The sequence below is a fragment of the Oncorhynchus masou genome, chromosome 8 (genome assembly GCF_036934945.1).
Source record: "Oncorhynchus masou masou isolate Uvic2021 chromosome 8, UVic_Omas_1.1, whole genome shotgun sequence".
In the NCBI taxonomy this organism is placed as follows: domain Eukaryota; kingdom Metazoa; phylum Chordata; class Actinopteri; order Salmoniformes; family Salmonidae; genus Oncorhynchus; species Oncorhynchus masou.
The window spans coordinates 23,939,762-23,963,332 of NC_088219.1; the positions used below are offsets into that span (position 1 = coordinate 23,939,762).

General features: G+C 41.9%; 2 long non-coding RNA genes across 2 annotated transcripts; one reads left to right on the forward strand and one right to left on the reverse strand.

The window, feature by feature from the left end:
• Positions 1 to 1,925: 1,925 nt before the first annotated feature.
• On the reverse strand, positions 1,926 to 11,059 carry LOC135544418 (uncharacterized). The gene is made up of 3 exons (XR_010456334.1): positions 10,968 to 11,059; positions 2,114 to 2,160; positions 1,926 to 1,996 (listed from the first exon to the last, which is right to left on the reverse strand). It is a non-coding gene; the product is annotated as an uncharacterized LOC135544418 (long non-coding RNA).
• LOC135544417 (uncharacterized) lies at positions 6,426 to 9,425 on the forward strand. The gene is made up of 2 exons (XR_010456333.1): positions 6,426 to 7,114; positions 7,547 to 9,425. It is a non-coding gene; the product is annotated as an uncharacterized LOC135544417 (long non-coding RNA).
• Positions 11,060 to 23,571: the final 12,512 nt, after the last annotated feature.

A 23,571-nucleotide genomic window follows, 5' to 3' on the forward strand; every position in this document is an offset into this window, starting at 1 on the left:
GGAGGTGTACCTGTGGATGTATTTCAAGGCCTACCTTCAAACTCAGTGCCTCTTTGCTTGACATCATGGTAAAATCAAACGAAATCAGCCAAGACCTTAGAATGAAAATTGTAGACCTCCACAAGTCTAGTTCATCCTTGGGAGCAGTTTCCAAAGGCCTGAAGGTACCACATTCATCTGTACAAACAATAGTACACAAGTATAAACACCATGGGACCACACAGTCGTCATACCACTCAGGAAGGAGATGCGTTCTGTCTCCTAGAGATGAACATATTTTGGTGCAAAAGGTTCAAATCAATCCCAGAACAACAGCAAAGGACCTTGTGAGGATGCTGGAGGAAACAGGTACAAAAGTATCTATGTCCACAGTAAAACGAGTCCTATATCAACATAACTTGAAAGGCCACTCAGCAAGGAAGAAGCCACTGCTCCAAAACCGCCATAAAAAAGCCAGACTATGGTTTGCAACTGCACATAGGGACAAAGATTGTACTTTTTGGAGAAAAGTCCTCTGGTCTGATGAAACAAAAATTGAACTGTTTGGCCATAATGACCATTGTTATGTTTGGAGGAAAAAGGGGGAGGCTTTAAGCCGAAGAACACCATCCCAACCGTGAAGCAAGAGGGAGGCAGCATCATGTTGTGGGGTGCTTTGCTGAAGGAGGGACTGGTGCACTTCACAAAATAGATGGCATCATAAGGGAAGAAAATTATGTGGATATATTGAAGCAACATCTCAAGACATCAGTCAGAAAGTTAAAGCTTGGTCGGCAATGGGTCTTCCAAATGGACAATGACCCCAAGCATACTTCCAAAGTTGTGGCAATTGCTTAAGGACAACAAAGTCAAAATATTGAAGTGGCCATCACAAAGCCCTGACCTCAAACCTATAGGAAATGTGTGAGCAGAACTGAAAAAGCGTGTGCGAGCAAGGAGGCCTACAACCTGACTCAGTTACACCAGCTCTGTTAGGAAGAATGGGCCAAAATTCACCGAACTTATTGTGGGAAGCCTACCTGAAATGTTTGACACAAGTTAAACAATTTAAAGGCTATGCTACCAAATACTAATTGAGTGCATGTAAACTTCTGACCCACTGGGAATGTGATGAAAGAAATGAAAGATGAAATACATCATTCTCTCTACTATTATTCTGACATTTCACATTCTTAAAATAAAGTGGTGACCCTAACTGACATAAAACAGGGATTTTTTACTAGGATTAAATATCAGGAATTGTGAAAAACTGGTGAATGCAAATTTCCGACTTCAACTATTGCTATGTGAGATGGCTATTATTACTATCTCACAACTGTTTGTATGGAAATGTTTTGTAGCCTTTTTGTCCCGTTTCAACAGAAGTAAATTAATTTAGCTAGCTTTCGCCACTTGATGTACCGTTAGAGAGAGCTGGGCAAAACTAGGTAGGGATTATTTTTGCCTCATTCACACTAGACCTGAATCAAATGATGAAACCAGCGGGCAAACGATTGAAGACCTATAATTCTGACATTTCTTTTGTGCAATGTGAGTTTTTATTAGAGTCAGGATAGCAATGTAATGTTATCGATTTGTCAGTTTCCCTAGCTAATTGCCTACTTTTAACACTAACACAGTAATAAACAGCTCTACAGGCTTCACCGTCAGTACACAATACTATGATCATCATGTCTTAACAGGATCAGATGGTGACATGTGTCCCAGTAAGGATCAGACAGCCAGTCTACAGAGCTCAGATGAATTTTGCAGTATACTAACAATAACAATATCAGTGAATGATACAAAGTTCCATCTTGAGTTGATGGTTGGACCTACAGTAGCTACAGGACAGCTTATTACAGTCTGGGATCTGGTTCAATTACTGAACCATTGATTATATTCTTGGAAAATATAATGTATAAATGTTCACCAAGTAAATCTTTGTCATGCCTCATCTCAGGAGGATCAGATTGTGACGGGTCTCAGCAGGGTGAAGCAGCCAGGGAAGTCCAATCTGTGATGAAGCAGAGGTGAATTTTTGCAGATACAACACCTTGTTCTCTTTGTGCAGCAACACTGGGCAACCCAGATGGTTCAAAGATTTAAACTATTGTATAGCAGTCTGACAAACCTCCAAAGTTGATTTCAAACTGTAACACGTGTTGATAGAGGCTTTTCCTGATGACACAAAGCATGTAAAATCAAAATGTGAGGAAGACATGGTAGAAGCTATTGATGATGAATTGATACAGATATGTTTGAATGCCCAGTCACGTTCATATAAATCTCAGACACACAGGGCATTCGGAAAGTACTCAGACCCCTTGACCTTTTCCACATTATGTTACATTACAGCCTTGTTCCAAGATTTATACAATAATCTTTTCCCCTCATCAATCTACACACAATACCCCGCAATGACTTACCGAAAACAGGTTTTTAGATTGTTTTGCAAATGCATTAGAAATGCTAAGCAGAAATACTTTATTTACACAAGTTTTCAGACCCTTTGCTATGAGACTCGAAATTGAGCTCAGGTGCATTATTTTTCCACTGATCATACTTGAGATGTTTCTACAACTTGATTGGAGTCCACATGTGCTAAATTCAATTGATTGGATATGATTTGGAAAGGCACACACCTGTCTATATAAGGTTCCACACAGTTGACAACGCATATCAGAGCAAAAACCATGCCATGAGGTCAAAGGAATTGTGCGTATAACAGGATTGTGTCGAAGCACAGATCTGGGGAAGGGTACTAAAATATTTCTGCAGCATTGAAGGTCCCCAAGAACACAGTGGCCTCCATCATTCTTAAATGACAGAAGTTTGGAACAACCAAGAATCTTCCTAGAGCTGGCCAAACTGAGCAATTGGGGAGAAGGGCCTTGGTCAGGAGGTGACCAAGAACACGATGGTCACTCTGACGGAGCTCCAGAGTTCCTCTGTGGAGATGGGAGGACCTTCTAGATCGACAACCATCTCTGCATCACTCCACCAATCAGGACAGACGGAAGCTACTCTTCAGTAAAAGGCACATGACAGCCCGCTTGGAGTTTGTCAAAAGGCACCTAAAGGACTCTCAACCCCTGAGAAACAAGATTTTCTGGTCTGATGAAACCAAGATTGAACTATTTGACCTGAATGCCACGTGTCACATCTGGAGGAAACCTGCAAAATCCCTATGGTGAAGCATGGTGGTGTCAGCATCATACTGTGGGGATGTTTTTCAACGGCAGGGACTGGGAGACTAGTCAGGATCGAGGGAAAGATGAAAAGAGTAAAGAACAGAGAGATCCTTGATGAAAACCTGTTCCAGAGCGCTCCTGGACCTCAGACTAGGGCGAAGGTTCACCTTCCAACAGAACATCGACCCTAAGCACACAGCCAAGAGAACGTAGGAATGGCTTCGGGACAAGTCTCTGAATGTCCTTGAGTGACCCAGCCAGAGCCCGGACTTGAACCCAATCGAACATCTCTGGAGAGGCCTGAAAATAGCTGTGCAGCGACATTCCCCATCCAACCTGACAGACCCTGAGAAGATCTGCAAAAAAGAATGGGAGAAACTCCCCAAATACAGGTGTGCCAAGATTTTTTGCGTCATACCCAAGAAGACTTGGGGCTGTAATCACTGCCAAAGGTGTTTCAACAAAGTATTCAGTAAAGAGTCTGAATACTTATGTAAATGTGATATTTCTGTTTTTTTTAAACATTTCTAAAAACGTTTTTTTACTTTGTCATTATTGGGTATTGTGTGTAGATTGATGGGGGGGACAATTTAATACATTTTAAAACAAGGCTGTAACATAACAAAATGTGGAAAAAGTCAAGGGGTCTGAATACTTTCCGAATTCAGTGTACATTCCTGCAGTTTGAGACCATCAATAGAATGTACTATATGCAAGTGTAACTGAATAACATTGACTCAGAAACTGCCTCTGGAAGCAACATCAGGACACAAACTGTTCATCGGGAGCTTCATGAATTGGGTTTCCATGGCCGAGCAGCCGCACACAAGCCTAAGACCACCATGCGCAATGCCAAGCTTCTTCTGGAGTGGTGTAAAGCTCGCCGCCATTGGACTCTGGAGCAGTGGAAACGTGATGTGATGGAGTGATGAATCGCGCTTCACCATCTGACAGTCCGACGGACAAATCTGGGTTTGGCGGATGCCAGGAGAACGCTGCCTGCCACAATGCATAGTGCCAGCTATAAAGTTTGGTGGAGGAGGAATAATGGCCTGGGGCTGTTTTTCATGGTTCGGGCTAGGCCCCTTAGTTCTAGTGAATGGAAATCTTAACACTACAGCATTGATAGAGGAATTCTAAATTCCTGTATGTTTTATTGCCAAAACCAATTCGCACTCATTTCTAATTCATTAATGAGTTGTAAGTTCATTAATTTTGCAGGAAGTAGATTGAGACCAGTCTTAAAAGCCAAAGGTAACAGCGTTTATTACAAGAGAGTACTAAACGCATACACACATTTCCACAGGTTATAAACTGAAAATGACGTCAGCGTTTTCCAAACGTTCTATTTACAAGCAGAGGGGCCCTCTAGCTCTTGAGCCTTCGCGTTATCAGCACGAAGTCAAGGCCAGTCAGTATAAATCAACATTCTAGACAATCTGGAGATGGCCCGTTCCCACCACCTGGAGATTTGTACAACTGAATGAACTAAGGAACAGACCTTCATTGTTACTAAACTCCTGACTACATTATATACAATTGGGAAAGGGAGCAAGAGAGAAAATTCACATGTACAGTACATTATAGCATTTGGAATAGTCAGTTCTGATTGGAATGTATACATAATTAGTAATTTCAACCATAATTTCCTCTATCAAGCATACAATGACATTCTAGACGATTCTGTGCTTCCAACTTTGTGGCAACAGTTTGGGGAAGGCCCTTTCCTGTTTCAGCATGACAATGTCCCTGTGCACAAAGCAAGGTTCATAAAGAAATGGTTTGTTGAGATCGGTGTGGAAGAACTTGACTGGCCTGCACAGAGCTCTGACCTCAACCCCATCAAACACCTTTGGGATCAATTGGAATGCCGACTTTGAGCCAGGCCTAATCGCCAACATCAGTGCCCAACCTCACTAATGCTCTTGTGGCTGAATGGAAGCAAGACCCGCAGCAATGATCCAACATCTGGTGGAAAGCCTTCCCAGCATGGAGGATGTGCTGTTTCTCTGTGTTAATTTACATGTGTAGTTGTATGTTTTTTTTATTGTTGTTTTTTAAACTTTTGTTTTTAAACCTTTCCCTTGGGAATAAAGAAAAAAAAGGTGGAGAAAAATGTGTTTTGGGAGAGCGTTTAGGTATTGACTAGACTGTTGGGGGTGCAGGTGGCTCAGGCTAGCTCGGCGTCTGGCAGAAATTTTATATAGAGGATGTCTTAAAGAATGTGTTTGATTGTTAGGCTATTAGTTAAAAGCGCAACACTATATTGATTATTGAATTACTTTTTATCTAGTTCAGTCTTGTCAATCACTTAAAAACATATTTAATTAACAATGATCTCTCACCTAGCTTGATGACTGGGTGCATTTTTTCTTAATTTGAGTTGTTCTGAATAGAGAGGGCTAGAAGGGCCATTGGTTATATTGGATTGTGTAGAAATGCAGGAAATTTGCTTTAGATGCCAGACCCCTCGCAAAGTTATGTTCCCCCCACTTCTAAAACCAAAGTTGGGCCCCTTATATTAAGGTATTTTAATGTTGCGTGAACCCCATCCAAACCGCACGCGGGCAAGCTAAATCAAGCTCTTTCGTTTTCAGTGGCTGGAGGTGGGTTCAGTGTTGCCTGCTCCTCAGTAAGGAAAGTAGCTATTGGCTGTCCTAAAAGTCACTAGAAATCGCTCAATTATGTCATCACCTAATTTGCATAATTTGCCATGTGCATGTAATTGTGATGGACACTGTAGGTGAGAGGAATAACGTCGTCGGAGGGACAAAAAGTGAGTGAAAAACACCCTAAATATGTTTCGAACTACAAATGAACTTTCTTCTGTCAATTCTTTTTTTTAATGTCACAATTCCAACCCTCCTCCTCTATTCGAGCTTGGGACCGGCAAAAGTGACCCAAAAGAGACACTCTGGCGGAGTTACTCAGTTAAAAAAAAATGTTAAGTTCGTTTTTTTAGTTTAGTTTTCTTAATTTGGTTTGTTTTTTAACCTTATGGTCCACTTGGGAGTCTACAACAAGTTACAGTAAAACATGAACATTTTTAACCATAACATTTTTAACATAAAAAAAAATACAATCTACATTAATAATCTAAATGGACTAAAAATAGACAATAGAAAAAAAATGTTCATGACAATGTGAGAAAATTGTGTTCAGGTTAATTAATAATAAAAAAATGGAAACCAGGGCGGGATCAGCCAGCCGCGGCTTCCCGCATGCGCGATTCATTTGCAGGCTGGACGCGGAGGAGTTCTCTGACTGAAGCTGGGAGGGACTGCTATGCGAGGACTGGGCTGCCTGTGAGTGTTTTGGGACCGGGGTGGTCGTTGAGAAGAGTAAGAACGATACGTGCTTTCACGTCTCCAATAACACCAGAAAGGGGTCTGAATACTAAAGGGGTCTGAATACTCGCTAAATATAGCGACACATTCGCTAAGTTGGCAACACTGGGTTTCCACTAGTTATCACAGCCACAAAGCTGTGTCATACTACTTCAATATTGACTATATTGTAAAAATTCATGAAAACACACATTTGCTTTATGGTCTTCATTTAAGGTTAGGGTTAGGCATAAGGTTAGCAGTGTGTTTAATGTTAGGTTTAACATCAGATTTGAAGAAGAAATGGTAGAATTGGGCTGGGTTTTAATTCTGTGGCTGTGGTAACAAGTGACGACCCCGGAGGTGGAGGCAAGGACAGCAGGACGTTCTCGCGCCTGCTCATCAGGTAGAAGGTTTCCAATTGGGTGTGGCTTACGTATATTTGTTTTGTTTTTGACTGTTGTTGTTTCTTCAGAGGCGATAGGGGTCGTGAATCGTTTTTTAAGTGTTAGGTATGTCATATGGGACTATTTTATAGAGAAATATACCTAGACGTGTTAAACCCGTCCACACCTGTTTGGAGCTGAACCTCATCTGAGTTCTGGAGTTTGTAAGGTAAGAAGCTCGACGAACTCAGGGATTTTACTTTTCAGTAAAATATGTAGACTGTCATTTACAGTATTCACCCGCAGGGTTGTGTGCCTTTACTGTACAGACTACTTCTCTTGTATTTAAACAGTAACAAATTGCAACAACAAACATGTCTCAATATTTAGCCCATATCCGTTTGACTTACTGTGTAGAAAAATTATTTACAGAATATGGGTATGTAGGCCTAACTTTAGAAGACTACTTCACTGCTGAATCTACTGTACTAGTTCACATCAACACCCACAGATGCAGTCTTGAGACTGCATAGCCAGACACTTTTTGATGTCTGGGTTTAAAAAAATGACAGTACAAACTGATGTCATAATGGCAAATTGTAGTAATAGTAGGCCTAGAGTATCAATAAGTAGTATGACACTACCATGGTCTTTTGTCCAGCTTGCCTTAAGTTCTCAAGTGAGATCTATACAAGGGTCAGGATGGCTGAGACTGAGCCATGGATCAGGGCTGGAGGTCCATGGGAAGCCACTGTCCATCGCCTCCCTGTCTCATGGATCAAACAATGGCTGTGGCATCCTCCAACCTCCAGACCCAAGGTTGAAGACCTGGAGAGACATTATGCAGGACTGTTAGAAGACAGCACTACCAGTCCCTCCAGTTGCTGCTCTCGCCAGCGCATCCTCCTGGCCATCCTCATCATGGTGGCCCTGACAGTCATGGCACTGCTGCTACTGTGGAACTACCAGTGCATCATGGTGTGGCACCTCTGCCAGGAAGAGCACTCTGGCTTCCCTAAGATGATGGAAGGGGGTATAGGACTGGCACGTTGGGGGAGAGACTAGGGCAGCTTGAACAGGTTTAAGGCGTGATGATGCGAAAGCACATTAACCCTATCCAAACATATACACTAGCTAGCTCATTTTTGTCCTGATTTTGTTTGTTTTTCTGCTTGTATTCTATGGTGCCATACATTTTGCACAATGTTAGTTTTTCCATATAAGTTATGAACAGGTGACAGGTTTTTCAGTTACTGTCAGATTTGTTTGTATGAAACTCAGGTTCAGAAATAAACAAGGCCAAAAGTATGTGGACAGCTTATTCCAAAATCATGGGCATTTAATATGGAGTTGGTCCTCCCTTTGATGCAACAACAGCCTCCACTCTTCTGGGAAGGAAACTTTATGTTAGAACATTGCTGCAGGGACTTGCTTCCATTCAGCCACAAGCATTAGTGAGGTTGGGCACTGATGTTGGGCGATTAGGCATGACTCGCAGTCTGCGTTCCGATTCATCCCAAAGGTGTTCGATTGGGGTGAAGACACGGCTCTGTTGGTCAGTCAAGTTCTTCCACGCCGATCTTGAAAAAACATTTCTGTATGGATCTCGCTTTGTGCACAGGGGCATTGTCCTGCTGAAACAGGAAAGGGCCTTCCCCAAACTGTCGCCACAAAGTTGAAAGCGCAGAATTGTCTAGAATGTTGTGTGCTGTTGCATTAAGATTTCCCTTTACTGGATCTAAGGGGCTTAGCCCGAACCATAAAAAAACGCTCCAGACCATTATTACTCCTCCACCAAACTTTACAGCACTATGCACTCGGCCATCCCGTTCTGTGAGCTTGTGTGGCTTACAACTTCGCAGCTGAGCCATTGTTGCTCCTAGAAGTTTCCACTTCACAATAACAGCACTTATAGTTGACTGGGGCAGCTCTAGCAGGGCAGAAATTTGATAAACTGAGTTGTTGGAAAAGTGCATCCTATGACGGTGCCACATTTGAAAGTCACTGAGCTCTTCAGTATGGGCCAATCTACTGCCAATGTTTGTCTATAGAGAGTGTATGGAAGTGTGCTCAATTTAATAGAACTGTCAGCAACGGATGTGGCTTAAATAGCTGAATCCACTAATTTGAAAGGGTGTCCACATACTTTTGTATAAAACACACTTTCAATGGTTTATTTTTGCCATGTGTATTACTCAAGCTGGAATATAAACTCTTATGCTCTTATTTCTTTTGTGAATATTAGAGGGTGATTTTATATTTTGTAAGTGTTCCTACACTAGAAATAAAGATACTTGTTTGTCATATTAAGCTTGATGCAAGTTTGCCAACCTACTATAGTTTTGTTGTTGTATTTTACCACAAGGGGGAGTTATTGTCCATAAATAAAACATCATCAAGTCCCAGCTCTCAGATGTTTCAAGGTGCAGCACTAACTGTTGTTTTGCATGTCTTTTGGGGTTGAAGGTGGTCTCACTGAATTTCCTGCTAATTTAAACCAAGGGTTGGATAAAAATAAATAAAACAGTGTGGCTTTCAAATGGACTGTGTGTCTACATTGTGATGCCTCTGTGTGGTCAAGCATGGGGGGAAATGTGTGTGTGATTATGTGAATGTGATTTTCACTTGGGTGGTATCGGGTGTAATCATACCGCAGATTTTTGCATTTTTGTTTTGCAACAACAGCGTCTGCTAAATGACTTAAATGTAAATGTAAACAATCTTTTAATTCCAAATGGAAAATGTTTTGTAATGAAAACAAGAGTTTCTATTGGAAAAGTTCATGAAGCTCTTTCGTCATTTCATTCCATTTGGTTGGTTCTTAAACGGTAAATGGTTTCCTTTACAAGACATAAAGAATACATCCCAGGACTTTTGCATGCAACAGTGTTCCTGTCCATAAGTGTGTCTTGTGGAACACAGTCCATTCTGACCCTTAGATTCTGGTGTCCCAGGGCCCTGTCTGGTTTGAGGAAATGACCATTTTTTTCCCTTGGCATTGCCTTTTTAGCCATGTGTGTCTTTAAGGATAAAAGGTATGTTGAGCGGACACAGGTCCTTGTTAAGGACCGGTAGTTGTGCCATTCTTCAGGGGATTGATCACAGATATTCCAATGGAGGCAATGAGGCATGAGCCCAAGGGATGGAGGGGAAGTAGACACGTCGGAAGGCTGGTAAAGAACATTCTGAAAGTGGACAATAGGACAATCCCTGTTTATGTCATCAAAATTGTTTTACGACTATCATACTATCTTGTATGGTGTCTTATTGTCGTTCAAAAAGGTGAGGGCAAACTAAAACATGGTCATTATTGCACTTGTTGTGGAATGAAGTTGCCATGTAGGCCTAGTTTATAATGCCAACCATCATTTTTCCAACACTGCTGCAATGCTGTACTAGCCCACCATCTTTATTGTCCCCGGCGATGACAACCGGGAGGGGACTGTGGAGCTGTCCCAGTACGTTCGTTTGTGTGTTCTTTCTTAGTCGTCACACGATAACTCAGACGGCACTGGCCCAGTTTTTTTTTTTTCTAAACAAACTTGGCCGAATGATGCGTCTTGCCATAGAGATCCAGCATTTACAAAAGTACACTGATTTGGCAGATTATGGCGCTATAACAAGATATTAAAAATGCAAGGTTTGAAACGTCAAGCCCCCCCTCACCCTGTTTGACCTAAAGTAATGAAATTCAGTATGGGATGGGTCCTCTCCTCAGAAGGAACAAATGAGCCCTGCCACAATGGATTTTCCGTAATTTTGAATTTAGTGAAAAATTATTTATGCAACTCTTCAGGCAGCAAATTACCTATTTGCACGAAACTTGATATGTGGCATCTATGGACAAAGGTGTCTCAATGCAATATTCTCCAGACTAGTGCTTAAAACAACATTCAGCCTTGGCAATACAGCCATACCAATCCACATCAGTGTGTGTTTTTCTGTCTTTGTTCCTCTGTTGTCACTGTGTCTGTCTGTCTCACTCTTAAGTGTTAATTGCTGTAACATATAGAGCCAACAAATTAAGGAACTGGCAGTACATCTGTGTCTCTCTGTTTTCTTCATACCAACACTGCACTCACCTCTGAGCTGTGTCTGCTAAGCCTAGCATCCTTTCCCACATCACTGGTACCAGAAGACCAGAGGATCACACTGCCTGTGCTGGGTCGAGCAACAATTTAGTTGTGAATGAATAAACACACTTATTTGATAAAGAAGAAAGATTATTGAACCTTTTTTTTTTTTTTACATTGTAGAATAATAGTGAAGACATCAACTGAAATAACACATGGAATCATGTAACCAAAACCGTGTTAAACAAATCAAAATATATTTTATATTTGAGATTCTTGAAAGTAGCCACCCTTTGCCTTAATGACAGCTTTGCACACTCTTTGCATTCTCTCAACCAGCTTCATGAGGTACTCACCTGGAATGCATTTCAGTTAACAGGTGTGCCTTGTTAAAAGTTAATGTGGAATTTATTTTCTTAATGCATTAGTAATGTTGTGACAAGGTATTGTTGGTATTAGTGATGCACCGATATGACATTTCTGCCCAATGCCGATATCCAATATTTTCCTTGCCAGAAAAACCAATAGCAATAACCAGCAGGGTAGCCTAGTGGTTAGAGCGTTGGACTAGTAACCGGAAGGTTGTAAGTTCAACCCCCCCCCGAGCTTACAAGGTACAAATCTGTCATTCTGCCCCTGAACAGGCAGGTAACCCACTTTTCCTAGGCCATCATTGAAAATAAGAATTTGTTCTTAACTGACTTGCCTAGCTAAATAAAAGGTAAAAAATAAATACATTAAAAAAAAAAAAACAATAGCGGCCTTTTAAGCATTCTAGTACAGTTAAATAGTTGGACGCAGTGGTCTAAGGCACTGCTTCTCAGTGCAAGAGGCGTCACTATAGTCCCTGGTTCGAATCCAGGCTGTATCACATCGTCCGGGCCATCATTGTAAATAAGATTTTGTTCTTAACTGACTTGCCTAGTTAAATAAAGGTTACACACATACCACACTGCCCAAAAAGTTATTTATGTCCCGATTGCCAGTAAAACATAATCAAAACCAATTTCTTTCACTTACTTGCTGTGCTGTTTTGTTGTTCACTTGTTCAGTCGTTTCATTCTCAACCAGGATTTCTTTGGAATGCAGTTTGGGTCTTTGCGTGTCAAAAAAGATACACAATCTGTTGGCTAGCTAACTATTAGCTAGCTAACTATATAGCTAGGTGTCATCATCTAAAATAACCCTAATTTATAAGACAGTTTTTATTTGATTTAATGGTGGTCGGACCCATCTATGTGAAGCTAGCCACAATAATGATTATCCACAATAGTGGACTTTGCAGGTTAGCCTTCAAAATAAAAGTATGGCATTCTACTATTTGTATTAATTTGTATTACTGTCAATGCCATACTTTTATTTTGAAGGCAAACAGCAATTTCCACTATTGTTCCTAATCCCTATTGTGGCTAGCTTCACAAAACAACCCGGTGTGGTCGAGCCTCACAAGCCAGATAGCTGGCTGCTTATATTGTTGCTTTTGGCAACAGGGTTAAGTTGCTGACTAGCTATTTATTTTCATGAACTGAAGTTCAATTTCAATAGGCAAACAACAAGTGGCAACCTAGCTAATACTTACAAGGATTCCTAAATCATTGCTAAGATTGAATGAAAATGACTGCAGGTTCTACTGGTCATTGTTTTCAGGCTGATTGTATGGGTGCTAGCTAGGTACTAAGCTAAAGATAGCTACCCCAGACATTGCGGTCGAACAAATTATGCTTAATTACCAATGCGATATTGTAAACACATCGTTTGTGGCCGGTGTTTGCTTGTTTGCAGACTTTTTTGTACAGCTTTGACAGTGCTACTGTATCTTTTTTGACACGCAAAGACCCAAATGGCATTCCATCGTATGTATGTTGTGAAGCTAATAGCAGTGACGTTATTACTGTGTAACTCTGGTAGGGCAACATCTTAAAAATAGCGCACTTGGTAGTGTGGTCGAGCACTGGTACAGTTGGCGAAAACCAACATCACCCACAACAGAGAACGGTTGATTGCCAAAGAATGAATTCCATTATTTTTGTATTAATGGATTAAGCCTTTGAGTTGTCTAGTAGGGGGGGGGGGCTTTATGATTAACAACTCATGGTGTAATCGTGAAAACATACAGGAACTCATGTCCTTCTGTTCTGCCGATCTAGAATTCCTTACAATCAAGTTCTGGCCATTTTACCTACCAAGATAATTCTCATCAGTTAGTCACAGCTGTGTACATTCCCCCTCAAGCAGACACCAAGACGGCCCTCAAGGAACTTCACTGTACAATATGCAAACTGGAAACAATACATGCAGAGGCTGCATTTATTGTAGATGGGGATTTTAACAAAGCAAATTTGAGAACAAGTCTACCTAAATTCTTCCAGCATTTTGACTGCACTGCGTGCATGCGCAATACCATCAACCACTGCTACTCTGACTTCCGCGACGCATACAAAGCCCTCCCCAGCCCTCCCTTCGGCAAATCTGACCACAATGCCATCTTGCTCCTCCCATCTTATAGGCAGAAACTTAAACGGGATGTACCGGTGACGAGAACCATTCAATGCTGGTCCGACCAATCGGAAGCCACGCTTCAAGATTTTTTTGATCACGTGGACTGGAATATGTTCCGGTCAGCCTCCGAGAACATCAACCAATACGCTGACTCGGTGAGTGAGTTTATAAAGAAGTGCATTGGAGATGTTGTACCCACGGTGAATAATAAAACATAACCGAACCAGAAACCGTGGATGGATGGCGGCATTCGTGTAAAACTGAAAGCGCGTTCCACCGAATTTAACCATGGAAAGAGGTCTGGGAATATGTCTGAATATAAACAGTGTAGCTATTCCCTCCAAGGCAATCCAACAAGCGAAATGCCAGTACAGGGACAAGGTGGAGTCGCAAGTCAACAGCTCAGACACAAAACGTATGTGGCAGGGTCTATAAGAAATCATGGACTACAAAAAGAAATCCAGCCACGTCACGGACACCGACGTCACGCTTCCAGACAAACCATACACCTTCGCCCGCTTTGAGGATAATACAGTGCCACTGTCGCGGCCCGCTAACAAGGACTGACCCCCCCCCCCCTTCTCTGTGGCCGACGTAAGTAGAACATTTTAAATGTGTTAACCCTCGCAAGACTGCTGGCCCAGACGGCATCCCAAGCCTCGTCCTTAAAGCATGCACAGACCAGCTGGCTGGTGTGTTTATGGACATATTCAATCCCTCCCTATCCCAGTCTGTTGTCCCCACATGCTTCAAGATGGCTACCATTGTTCCTGTACCCAAAAAGGCAAAGATAACTGAACTAAATGACTACTGCCCTGTAGCACTCACTCCTGTCATCATGAAGTGCTTTGAGAGACTGGTCAAGGATCATATCACCTCCACCTTACCGGCCACCCTAGACCCAGTTTGCATACCGCCCCAACAGGTCAACAGACGACGCAATCGCCATCACACGGCACACTGCCTAATCCCACCTGGACAAAAGGAATACCTATGTAGGAATGCTGTTCATTGACTACAGCTCAGCATTCAACACCATAGTCCCCCCCCAAGCTCATCATCAAGCTGGAGGCCCTGGGTCTCAACCCCGCCCTGTGCAATTGGGTCCTGGACATTCTGACGGGCAGCCCCCAGGTGGTGAAGGTAGGAAACAGCATCTCCACTTTGCTGACCCTCATAAACAGTGCTGTGCTTGCGAAGAGCTGCTGGAAAAATGTGCGAAAGTGCTGTTTGAATTAATGCTTATGAGCCTGCTGCTGCCTACCATCGCTCAGTCAGACTGCTCTATCAAATCATAGACTTAATTATAACAAAACCACACAGAAATACGAGCCTTTGGTCATTAATATGGTCGAATCCAGAAACTATCATATCAAAAACAAAACGTTTATTATTTCAGTGAAATACGGAACCGTTCTGTATTTTATCTAACGGGTGGCATCCCTAAATCGAAATATTGTTGTTACATTGCACAACCTTCAATTACGTAAAATTCTGGCAAATTAGTTCGCAATGAGCCAGGCTGCCCAAACTGTTGCATATACCCTGACTCTGCGACAGCGCAAGAGAAGTGACAATTTTACCTGGTTAATATTGCCTGCTAACCTGGATTTCTTTTAGCTAAATATGCAGGTTTAAAAATATATACTTCTGTGTATTGATTTTAAGAAAGGCATTGGTGTTTATACAGTGCCTTGCAAAAGTATTCGGCCCCCTTGAACTTTGCGACCTTTTGCCACATTTCAGGCTTCAAACATAAAGATATAAAACTGTATTTTTTTTGTGAAGAATCAACAACAAGTGGGACACAATCATGAACTGGAACGACATTTATTGGATATTTCAAACTTTTTTTAACAAATCAAAAACTGAAAAATTGGGCGTGCAAAAGTATTCAGCCCCTTTACTTTCGGTGCAGCAAACTCTCTCCAGAAGTTCAGTGAGGATCTCTGAATGATCGAATGTTGACCTAAATGACTAATGATGATAAATACAATCCACCTGTGTGTAATCAAGTCTCCGTATAAATGCACCTGCACTGTGATAGTCTCAGAGGTCCGTTAAAAGCGCAGAGAGCATCATGAAGAACAAGGAACACACCAGGCAGGTCCGAGATACTGTTGTGAAGAAGTTTAAAGCCGGATTTGGATACAAAAAGATTTCCCAAGCTTTAAACATCCCAAGGAGCACTGTGCAAGCTATAATATTGAAATGGAAGGAGTATCAGACCACTGCAAATCTACCAAGACCTGGCCGTCCCTCTAAACGTTCAGCTCATACAAGGAGAAGACTGATCAGAGATGCAGCCAAGAGGCCCATGATCACTCTGGATGAACTGCAGAGATCTACAGCTGAGGTGGGAGACTCTGTCCATAGGACAACAATCAGTCGTATATTGCACAAATCTGGCCTTTATGGAAGAGTGGCAAGAAGAAAGCCATTTCTTAAAGATATCCATAAAAAGTGTCGTTTAAAGTTTGCCACAAGCCACCTGGGAGACACACCAAACATGTGGAAGAAGGTGCTCTGGTCAGATGAAACCAAAATTGAACTTTTTGGCAACAATGCAAAACGTTATGTTTGGCGTAAAAGCAACACAGCTCATCACCCTGAACACACCATTCCCACTGTCAAACATGGTGGTGGCAGCATCATGGTTTGGGCCTGCTTTTCTTCAGCAGGGACAGGGAAGATGGTTAAAATTGATGGGAAGATGGATGGAGCCAAATACAGGACCATTCTGGAAGAGAACCTGATAGAGTCTGCAAAAGACCTGAGACTGGGACGGAGATTTGTCTTCCAACAAGACAATGATCCAAAACATAAAGCAAAATCTACAATGGAATGGTTCAAAAATAAACATATCCAGGTGTTAGAATGGCCAAGTCAAAGTCCAGAGCTGAATCTAATCGAGAATCTGTGGAAAGAACTGAAAACTGCTGTTCACAAATGCTCTCCATCCAACCTCACTGAGCTCGAGCTGTTTTGCAAGGAGGCATGGGAAAAAATTTCAGTCTCTCGATGTGCAAAACTGATAGAGACATACCCCAAGTGACTTACAGCTGTAATCGCAGCAAAAGGTGGCGCTACAAAGTATTAAGGGGGCTGAATAATTTTGCACGCCCAATTTTTCAGTTTTTGAAATGTTAGTTTGAAATATCCAATAAATGTCGTTCCACTTCATGATTGTGTCCCACTTGTTGTTGATTCTTCACAAAAATATACAGTTTTATATCTTTATGTTTGAAGCCTGAAATGTGTCAAAAGGTCGCAAAGTTCAAGGGGGCCGAATACTTTCGCAAGGCACTGTAGTTAGGTACAGTCGTCCAACGATTGTGCTTTTTTCGCAAATTCGCTTTTGTTAAATCATCCCCCAGCGTTGCATTGATTATTTGCAACACAGGACACGCTAGATAAACTAGTAATATCATCAACCATGTGTAGTTATAACTAGTGATTATGATTGTTTTTTATAAGATAAGTTTAATGCTAGCTAGAAACTTACCTTGGCTTCTACTGCATTCGCGTAACAGGCAGGCTCCTCTTGGTGTGCAATGAGAGGCAGGTGGTTAGTGTTGGACTAGTTTACTGTAAGGTTGCAAGTTTGGATCTCCCGAGCTGACAATGTGAAAATCTGTTGTTCTGCTCCTGAACAAGGCAGTTAACCCACCGTTCCTAGGCCGTCATTGAAAATAAGAATGTGTTCTTAACTGATTTGCCTAGTTAAATAAAGGTATAAAATAATAATCTGCGCCCAAAAATCCTGATTTCCGATTGTTATGAAAACTTGAAATCGGCCTTAATTAATCGGCCATTCCGATTAACCGGTCGACCTCTACAATGGATATGAGACTGGTTGAAATCTATCCTGTCGTCTGAGTCGAAACTTGCGATTTTTGATTCCACCCGTTGTGTCTTTGTGAGACGCCAAGTAGTTAAACGGATTATCTCCGCATGTGTGGTTCCCACAGTGAAGCATGGAGGAAGAGGTGTGGGGGTGCTTTGCTGGTTACACTGTCAGTGATTTGATTTAGAATTCAAGGCACACTTATCCAGCATGGCTACCACAGCATTCTGCAGTGATACGCCATCCCATCTGGTTTGTGCTTAGCGGGACTATAATTTGTTTTTCAACAGGACAATGCCCCAACACACCTCCAGGCTGTGTAAGTGCTATTTGACCAAGATGGATAGTGATGGTGCTGCATCAGATGACCTGGCCTCCAAAATCATCTGACCTCAACCCAATTGAGATGGTTTGGGGTGAGTTAGACCGCAGAGTGAAGGGAAAGCAGCCAACAGGTGCTCAGCATGTGGAAACTCCTTCAAGAATGTTAGGAAAGCATTCCAGGTGAAGCTGTTTGAGAGAATGCCAAGTGTGTGCAAAGCTGTCATCAAGGCAAAGGGTGGCTACTTATTGGACATGATTTGGAAATGCGCACACCTGTCTATATCAGGTCCCACAGTTGACAGTGCATGTCAGAGCAAAAACCAAGCCATGAAGTCGAATGAATTGTCTGTAGAGCTCCGAGACAGAATTGTGTCGAGGCACAGATCTGGGGAAGGGTACCAAAACATTTCTGCAGCACTGAAGTTCCCCAAGAACACGGTGGCCTCCATCATTCTTAAATGGATGAAGTTTGGAACCATCAATACTCTTCCTAGGGCTGGCCACCCGGCCAAACCGAGCAATCGGGGGAGAAGGGCCTTGGTCAGGGAGGTGAGCAGGAACCCGATGGTCACTCTGACAGAGCTCTAGAGTTCCTCTGTGGAGATGGGAGAACCTTCCAGAAGGACAACCATCTCTGCAGCACTCCACCAATCAGGCCTTTATGGTAGAGTGACCAGATGGAAGCCACTCCTCAGTAAAAGGCACATGACAGCCCGCTTGGCTGTCGATTGAACCCAATCGAACATATCTGGAGAGGCCTGAAAATAGCTGTGCAGCTACGCTCCCCATCCAAACTGACAGAGCTTGAGAGGAACTGCAGAGAAGAATGGGAGACACTCCCCAAATAGAGGTGTGTCATGCATGAAGTGTCATACACAAGAAGACTTGAGACTGTAATTGCTGCCAAAGGTACTTCAACAAAGTATTGAGTAAAGGGTTTGAATACTTATGTAACTGGTTTATTTTTAATAAATTACCAAAAATGTGCTTTGTCATTATGGGCTATTGTGTGTAGATTGATGAGGGGATAAAAACAATTCAATCAATTTTAGAATAAGGCTGTAACCTAACAAAATGTGGGAAAAGTCAAGGGGTCTGAATACTTTCCCAAGGCACTATAGCTGATTTAAGATGAAATCGTCAACGCTTGCTTTATTTGTTACGTAATATGCGCTTACTATAGTCATTTTTATTTAACCTCCTGAGATGGAAAATAACATTTTTGATTAAGTTGAACATGTGCTGTTTTAAATTATAATTTTTTTAACTCTTAAGTTTTACACACACACAGACGAGAAAACACAAAGCAATATAAATCATATACTCAACTAGAAAAAAATACAAATAATACATTTAAAAAAAATAGTTTGAAGATACCATACTTTAGACAAGTTAAACACACCAGGCAGAAGGCTACAAAGGTTAAAGGGCAATTTATAGTACAGGAACAGAGCAAACACCGCACCATTGTTCCTGTATACAGTCAAGGGATAGGAGTGGAGAAATGCAACCACTCACAGACCGTCATGGCCACAGACCGACCATTCAGAAAAAAACCACAAAGAAATGCTCATCCAACCCACAAGGGGGACAAAAACAGACTTATTTTGGTTTTAATAGGAATGCCATCAGAGGATGGACTGTTTAAAGTAAGACCGGAATGGAGCCCAAGCCTCATTAAACAGTTTGGGGTTCCCACGTGAATTGAATATCATTTTTTCTCGTTTGAGAGCACAACACATCTCTCACCCAATATTTATAAGATGGGAGAGCTGCCATTCATTTTACATCTGACACAGGTAGGATCAAAATCAGAGAATATTCTTCCAAGTTTGGCCCCAGACCAGTGGATACAGTGAACCACCTTGAATTGAATGAGGCTGTGTCTAGTGCTAAAAGAGGATGAATGCACCCTGTGCAGCACAGATTCTCAGGTGTCTTCCCCAAAGTTCCTCCCCCAAATCCTTTTCCCATTGAGTCTTTAAAGGTACCAAAGAAGGGTTCTGTAAGTCATGAATGATTGCATATACATCTGAAATTGCGCCCCAGGAAGCTTGTTCAGCTCCAAGATGCTCTCTATGGCTGTATTCGCAGGCCTATGGGGAAATTGAGGTGTGTTAGCTCTGACAAAGTTCCTAGTCTGGAGATAGCGGAAAAAGTGGGATTGGAGGAGGTTGAACTTTTCCTGTAGCTGAGCAAAAGAGGCAAATGTATCATCAAAGAATAATTGGGCTCGTGAGGAGAGGCCTAGTGAGTGCCAGATGGCAAAAGCCCCGTCATTCAAAGATGGAGGAAATAAAATTGTATTATTAATTGGGCCTGATGGAGAAAAGCCTCGGAGGCTAAATGGAACTGATTCCAAATTTTAATAGACTGCTTTTCAATTGGTTTGACACACCTTTTGCCTAGGGACACTGGGAGGGACGAGCACAACACAGAAGCAAGTGCAGCAGGTTTACATGACTCAGACTCCATCTGGACCCAGAGTGGTCTAGGATCAGTCTGCAGCCAGTACAGAAGGGCTCTGAAATTTGCAGCCCAATAGTAAGTCTGAATATTTGGTAGAGCTAAACCCCCTAATGACTTAGGCTTCTGTAAATGTTTTCTACCAATTCGTGGTACCTTGCCATCCCAAATAAAATGCATGAATGTTTGATCCAGTGAAATAACATAAAAACATTTTGGAATAAAAATGGGTAAACATTGAAATAAAAATAAAAATTTGGGCAACACACTCATTTTAATGACATTAATCCTTCTGATAAGAGAAAGAGGTAGCGAATTCCAAACAGTAAAAGATTGTTTCAAACTGTCTGCTAGAGCAACAAAGTTTTCCTGAAACAAATTTGAATATTTCCTTGTTACTTTAACTGCCAAGTAGGTGAATTGATCCTGGACAATCCTAAACTGAGAATTTGTAAAAGAGCACTTTAAAGCAGCCTTATTTACAGGAAAAAGCTCACTCTTGCATAGATTCAGCTTGTACCCTGAGATTGATCCAAACTTTTTAAGAACAGATAAGGCACGTGGCAATGAGGTATCAGGGTTAGAGATCAACAAAAGGAGGTCGTCAGCATATAGCGAGACTTTCTGCTCTAAACCCGTCCTGATTATTTCTTGAATGGCAACATTAGAGCGTAGTGGAATGGCGAGAGGCTCGATTGCCAAAGCAAACAACAAGGGGGAGAGTGGACAACCCTGTCTGGATCCGCGGTGCAAGGGAAAATAGTCAGAGGACAAGTTGTTCGTCCGTACCGAAGCCATGGGGGAAAAATAAATCATCTTTATCCACGCAATGAATTTGGGGCCAAAGCCAAATCTATAAAGGGCAGCTGTTAGGTAATCTCACTCAACGCGGTCAAAAGCTTTTTCCGCATCAAGTGAGACCACCACCTCCGGGTCCTCCAGCGCTGGGGAGTATATATTCATAAGGCGCCTAATATTGAAAAACAAATGCCTATTTCTCACAAAGCCAGTCTGGTCAGAGTGTATTACTTGGTGCAGCGAGCCTTCCATACGGATGGCTAAAAGCTTGGCTAGGATTTTGTAATCACAATTTAAAAGCGAGATTGGGCGATAGGATCCACATTCCAGGGGGTCTTTGTTTTTCTTTAATAGTAATGAAATTGAAGCCTGATAAAGACTAGGCGGTAGCTTTGAGGTATTAAGGCACTCTGAAAATAGTCGAGACAAGAATGGGCAAAGCAGACCAGAAAATATCCTGTAAAATTCAGTTGGAAAACCGTCCAGACCCGGTGATTTACCACTTTTCATTGCGGACACTGCTATTGCAATCTCCTCAGGTGTAAATTCTTCTACTACACAGTCATGGGAGTCCGTATCAATTGAAGGCATATTCAAGCCATTAAAGAAGGAATAAATCAGCAAAGGGTCTTGAGGGGATTCAGAGGTGTATAGCGCAGAGTAAAATTGTTTGAATTGATCTCTTTATGTATAACTGTGGTGGCACCAGACGGGGTCCTTATTTGTGGGATTAAACGTGAGGCCTCTGATTTACGGATCTGATGTGCAAGGAGTTTACTGGCCTTGTCCATACACTCTGTACTGAGCTCACGAGTAACTGTTCAGCTTGACTGGTAGAAAGCTCACCAAATTCAGATTGGAGTAGTTGGCGCTCTTTATGCAGATAGGAGGTCGCTGGGGAAACTCTAGCTCAAGAACTAATGGTGAATGGTCAGAAATAACAATACTCTCGTAAGTACACTGCCGAAGGTTAGGCAGAAGTTTTTTGTCCAAAAAGAAGTAATCAATCCGGGAGTATGTTTGATGAACATGAGAATAAAAGGAATACTGTCTATCTGTAGGATGGAGGAAACGTCAGGTCTCAAACATATTCAATCCTTTCTTCAGAAATATGCTAAGTAGGGCACATTTAGATGGGCCTGTAGTTGTTCGTGAGGACTTGTCAAGAACTGGGGACATTTTACAGTTGAAATCCCCCCCTACAATCAACAAATAAGAATCTAAATTGGGTATAGCATACAAAAAGGAAGAAATGAAACTTGTGTCATCCCAATTGGGAGCATAAACACTAGCCAAAACAAGAGGGGTAGAAAACAGTTTAGTAGTCTTGGTTTTTACGGAAAGGGATCACCAAACTAATATTTGAAAATATATACGGTTCTGCTGCAAAATTCAAACTTTAAGAATACCACGGGAGCAAACGGAAAACATGTCAGTCGCACATGGCGTCCCTCCAATCCCCCCGCACGTGTTCTTTATGCCAGAATGTAAAAACGTCAATCTGGAGTTGAAACAGTAAAGTGGAATCCCCACCCATTCGTAAAGAAACTGAGGGATGGGGCTGGAGAATGTAGCCACTCTGGAAATCATAGACCGAGCTATGGATGCAAGGACTGACCATCCATGATATACATTTTTTTAGTTTTAATCATGATGAGGTTATAGTGTTTGTTTACATTTGGCACCGAAGGAGATGGCCGCCGTTTTACGATCGCTTAACCAATTGTGTATGTTTTTTTGCATTATTTGTCATATTTTTTACATAATGTTTCTGCCACTGTGTCTTATGACCGAAAATAGCTGCTTGATATCAGGACAGCGATTACTCACCCTGTACTGGAGGAATTCTTCTTCAATGAGTCGAACGGGAAGGATTTACTCCAGACACCCCCGACATGGCCCTCATTCCTGTCATTCGCAGGAGGAAAAGATGGAGGTATCATGTACGACGGTCCAGGTGCCTTGTAAGGATCCATCGCCAAGAGGGTAATCTACCTTTACCATCGGTCCTATTAGCCAAAGTACAATCAATCGATAATGACATAGAATCAAATCAAATTTATTTGTCACATACACATGGTTAGCAGATGTTAATGCGAGTGTAGCGAAATGCTTGTGCTTCTAGTTCCGACAATGCAGTAATAACCAACAAGTAATCTAACTAACAATTCCTAAACTACTGTCTTATACACAGCGTAAGGGGATAAAGAATATGTACCTAAGGATATATGAATGAGTGATGGTACAGAGCAGCATAGGCAAGATACAGTAGATGGTATCGAGTACAGTATATACATATGAGATGAGTATGTAAACAAAGTGGCATAGTTAAAGTGGCTAGTGATACATGTATTACATAAGGATGCAGTCGATGATATAGAGTACAGTATATACGTATGCATATGAGAAGAATAATGTAGGGTAAGTAACATTATATAAGGTAGCATTGTTTAAAGTGGCTAGTGATATATTTACATCATTTCCCATCAATTCCCATTATTAAAGTGGCTGGAGTTGAGTCAGTGTCAGTGTGTGTTGGCAGCAGCCACTCAATGTTAGTGGTGGCTGTTTAACAGTCTGATGGCCTTGAGATAGAAGCTGTTTTTCAGTCTCTCGGTCCCAGCTTTGATGCACCTGTACTGACCTCGCCTTCTGGATGATAGCGGGGTGAACAGGCAG